The sequence below is a fragment of the Apteryx rowi genome, unplaced genomic scaffold (assembly GCF_003343035.1).
Source record: "Apteryx rowi isolate R43461 unplaced genomic scaffold, aptRow1 scaffold_37, whole genome shotgun sequence".
NCBI classification, from domain to species: domain Eukaryota; kingdom Metazoa; phylum Chordata; class Aves; order Apterygiformes; family Apterygidae; genus Apteryx; species Apteryx rowi.
The window spans coordinates 515829-520945 of NW_020450196.1; the positions used below are offsets into that span (position 1 = coordinate 515829).

Genomic DNA, 5117 nt, shown 5'->3' on the forward strand with positions numbered 1-5117 from the left:
CAGGGTTGTGATTCTCCTATTTGCCTCTTTTATATATGTAAAGACTTCTTTTTTTTCTTTTTTTTTTTGTAATTAACAAGATTGTGAAGATACTTGCTATTATCAATCCTTTTTACAAAACCCAACACAAAGTGCCAGCTTGCTGTGACCATACAGTTGGTAGCGCTCTGTGTTGTGGCTGCCTCAACCTTGGTTCAAATCTGAGTCACAGAAGGAGGGAAGTGGGTGTTTTTATACTTTCTTTTTAGCAATTTTTAAAATGCTTATCGATCTTTGAATGTCAATGCACCTCATTCTCCTTGTCACTACAGGTAGCACTGAAAAACAGAAAAAAATATTCACAGGTCCTGAGTATTTTATCTGTGAACATAGACGTCAGCCAGCCAGAACAGGACAAAATACTTCCACACGACATCGCTGCCGTCAAAAGGAGCAAGAGTACTTCTCTGCCACCAAAACATTGGTGCCTGACTGCCGCCCTCACTTCGCTGTCCGCGGCGGTTTGCGGGGGGACGCCCCGGCACACCGCTACAGCTCTGCTCGCCGTGGCGGGGGGCTGCGGCGCCGCGTGAGACACGGCTGCCGGTCCGCGCTAGGCGGCTCCGATGGAGGGGACCGCAGAGATGGCACGGCAGGCGCCTTCCTCCGCAGCTGGCCGTGATCGTATAGTGGTTAGTACTCTGCGTTGTGGCCGCAGCAACCTCGGTTCGAATCCGAGTCACGGCACAGGGGAGAGGCATCATTTATTGCTCACGTTCAGGGGCTTAATACTGGGGAGAGGCAACTGGTCTCTGCAGCGGCTGAAAGGAAAGGGCCTCAATATCTGAATCACAGGAAAAAAAAAAAAAACAGAGGAAAGGAAGTAGTGGCAGTACAGAAATGTCATGTAGCTCACTGCTAGAATAAGCTGGTTGATACTCTTTGCACTTTTTCAGTCTCCTTTTGTGTGATTTCAAACCATTTACGCAGATGTTATACCAAGGTTATATGGGACAATATTTTCATTGACTTCACTCTACCAGTTTTTTAATATGCTTCCTTTCTCTCTCCTCGGGAAATTTCTTTTTTTGTCTCTAATCTGTCCACAAAGATGCCTCATCACAAAGGAAAATCCCAGAAGAACTGAAGAGGAAAGAGCAGCAAAGAAGGCATGAAATTACATGCAATTACTTATTATGAGTTTTTTCTGAATCTTTGTTCCAAGAATGATGCAGTTATGATGCCAGTAATCAACAGCAGCAAATGAGACGCATCAGGTCTAGGTCTGAAATTTGATTAGAGAGAGGCAAAATACTCCTGGAAATGCAGTGCAATTTTTGTGGAGAGAGGGTGACGTGACTGGGACGGTTCTGACGAGGGGGGAAATGGTCTGACATGTCTCTTTGGCTAAGCATCCTTCCTGTTTCCACTGTTTCGTGAATGTGGCTATTCACTGGCAGGTTAGGGAAGGTTAGGAATTAGTAGTCATCCACTGTGGGGCTGCAGTGGAAAGAAGGTTGGCTGAAATACAGACAGAAAGAAATTTTCAAAGAAATTTTCAAGAAACACTCTGAAGTGCCCACATATGGGCACTTTATTTATTGAGAGAACCATACAAGGCAGTTTTACTTCTAGTATATTATTAATAGAAGATGCTTAAAAATTTGTTCATGAACTTTATATCACACAACCAATTCTAGCTCCATCATAAGATACCTATACATCTTGCTGACCAATGTAAAAACCACTGCATCTTGTCCAGATGATTTCTTCATGTCCAAGCACACAGACTGACTACAAGTCAAAAAAAGGAAGCATGGGATGAAAAAAGAAGAAGGGAACAGATATTCCTTTATGGGAAAGTTTCCTCTAATGAAGACGGTGTCTGTCCTTCTGAGGTCAAACCTCAATCGGATGTCCAGACACAGCCTTCCCAGCTCCTGGCAAACTTTCTCTAGGTGTCTGTCTAGGGTTCACTAAGGAAGCAAGACTATCTTGAACCTATTAAGATGAAGAAGAATTGCTTTTAAAGCAGGACTCACGTAACTATGAAGACCAGCAGGGAATATTTAATTCCATCAAACCCATCTCTCAGAGAACAAGAAATGGGAAGAACAGTATGGTGAAACAAAGTAGTACAATAGCCAGTGGAGCAACCTTAAATCTCTTTCCAGTGTTTACACTTCTGTCCCCCTGAAAAACATGGTTTTGATATTAGTTGTTCTGGAGTTCTTTTGTAACTTTTTTTCAGTCAAGTTCAGTTCTCACACATGACAAACTTCAAATCATATTTCTTAAGAGAATTTCCCACAATATACTAGATTTCTTGCTCTTGCTTTAGCTAAATGATTCAGACTTTTCCCTCTCAAGTCCAACATTAAAACACTAATTTTCTCCATGTGGTTTTAATACAAATGCCTTCATGTTTCTATCATAAAGATGTTTTCTTCTCTGTACCAGTACAAAGGTTAGTACACCTTCTTGCCTTCAGCTGCACAGCGAATAATAACAACTTTGCAGATCCCAGAATAAATACATCTTTCTGTACCAGAGTTTTCTGAAGTGACTAGACAGACCTGCCACGCCAAACAAACTAGCGGACAAATTCTGGAGAGCTAAATAAGAGGTTTTGATGCTCTTATCAGAGAATGAGAGAAAATTTATTATTAAAAAGAAAAATGAATTAGGAGCCTGGAGCCACAAGATCTAAACTGGGGATGCAGGGATCCACAAGAACAAAACAACCAGAAGTTGTGCAGTGGCTGTGCTGCTGGAATTTAGCCAAATCTAAACTTTTATTTTAATTAATTAGAATTTAATTTAATTTAAAGAGATAACAGGAAGAAAAAACACAGGCATGCAATAGGCCCAGGTCTCTATTGTTTTACAAATGACAGTACAGAGTACAGTTGTGTAAAGCATCACACCTTATCACTGTTTTGTATTTTTATATCCATTTTGCATTGGGTAAAAGCTAATGTGAGATGAAAGGATATGGAATATAATGACTACYGTATCTACATGCCCAAATGCACAAGACAGAATTCAAGAGAGGAAAAAACAGACAGAAGGCAAAAAAAGAGTGAGATAAAATATTATTCAGACTGGTTCAGGACGTTTCATAGTTCAGGGGTTTGTGCTGAACTCTTGATCAAGCAGTGAAACCAGGCCCTACTCAGCAGTTTGAAATGTACTGCAGAAAGTTCTGGGTTTGAAACAGGAGCCAAAGCTCAACCCAAAGCAATATGAGTTGAAAGGTTCAAAAATGCACCACGCTCTTCAAATATGTTTCAGTGCAGCGCTCTCTATTGCTGTGAGGAACTGCTGGAGCAGCCACACCGTTTTATTTAGAGAGCAATACAGGTTTTCTTTTAAGAAACACTGAAAACAGATGATGGAAAAAGCTGCGGAATGGCAGTATCAGGCATTGTTTATGCACTTATGTTTGCGCAACAGGCTCAGGAATATCCCCTCTCTGCCAAATTTTTCCTGGTTCCTACCCATCCTGCAATAATGCCCTGTAAACTCAGAGCTGAATTTCCAGGCGTAAAATCATCCCACCTGTGAAATGAATTCCTAACATTCTTTTCTAAAGCACAACCAGCTATTTAAGCTTTCAGGAGTTCTCTTTACTACAGAAAATCTCCTTTCAAAGAGTCGTCTTGACCAGGGCCCCTTGAAAGGTTTTCAGAGGGAACCTATAAAATATTTAATACAAGCTTCAGGCGTGTAAAGAGAATGAAAAACAGAATTAATTTGATTTGATGACTGCAGATTCAAACAGCCACTGCTTTCTACCCTGCTCAACACGTGATATGAATGTCAGACAGGGTATAGACAACTCTGCTGTATTCATGAAAAATTAAGGAAGAGAAAAGAAGTCTACATTAGCTTCAATTCCTCTTTCAAGTTATCTTTCTGTTCAGTGTTCCCTCTTCAACAGCTACGTGTTTTTCCCCATAACTTAAAACCACTTACAGTTTTAACCTTAATCAAAAGCTAATGTTAAAGAACAATAACAAGAAATATATCTGTCTTCCCAAGAAACATTGGTGGGTATATTCCATTAGTTTCAGTGCCAAAATGTGAATTAGGCAGGTTAGGGATATGAAGATAGACAGGTCTATGTCTTAAAGTTTTTACATTCTGCACAAAATGTGTCATGCATGAAAACAGTTGCAGGCATAGAAGGACATAGAAGAACTGCTGGGAGGGACAACCACTCTCTCTTCCCATCTCATTTTAAAAATATTATTCTTCTTTAGTTCCCACCGGATTAGCTTGCTTCTTAAAGACAGAGAAGGCTGCAAAAGCGAACTCTTCCCTCTGGCTGTCAAAGTGTTCTTAGCCAAAAATTTCAGCGCTTCCGGTGCTTCAGAGCTTCAATGGAAGGTTCATGTAAAATCAGATCCTTGTTAATATTTTCAACATATTTTCAACATATTATTAGTAAATCATAGTTTCCAACTGAAAAAAAGTTATCTGGACATATCTGCTAAAAATGAAGCGCCACATATTTCATAAAAATACAGGCAATTCTTGGTGCAATTCAAGATTCAAAATTGGTTCCAGGACTATATGTCTGAGTTTCCTGCTCTGCAATCCTGCTCTCCTTGGAAAGTGTTTTGTACTCTTTTTTTTTTCTTTTTCCCTAATGAGTTGGGAAAAGTCATAAATATCTGCTCAGGAAACAGAACGCTGGGAGCCACCTACCTTATTATGTTTATATTCCAATATTCAGTCAGGTTTTAGTTTTGATTTTCTTATGGGGAAAACATAAATAACTGCAAGGGGAGTTGGTAGGAAAGATTTGCTTATCTGCCTACAATATTACTGCTATCACTTTATAGTTCTAGCACTGAACTTTGGGTTATCAGCATCCTATATAAAAAGGCATCCAAAGGAAGTGGAACAACCACTCTTTCAGGTAGCTCATGATTAAAAAAAGAACATTTTTAGTATCCTATCAAAACTTGTCAGAATCATCAGTGTTACTATAGCTTGTAATAAGGTAATACAACTTTTCCAATCTTTAGCTTCAGATAAGCACTGGATAGGGGGGTATATATAAGTAGGTAGCAGAGAGCTTTGAAGCCTAGGCAGGGGTGAACCTGGAGAGTTTTGGCATCCTCAGGATA

General features: G+C 39.9%; 1 non-coding gene across 1 annotated transcript; it reads left to right on the top strand.

The window, feature by feature from the left end:
* Positions 1 to 654: 654 nt before the first annotated feature.
* On the top strand, positions 655 to 726 carry TRNAH-GUG. The gene has a single exon. It is a non-coding gene; the product is annotated as a tRNA-His (tRNA).
* The last annotated feature ends 4391 nt before the right edge of the window (positions 727 to 5117 follow it).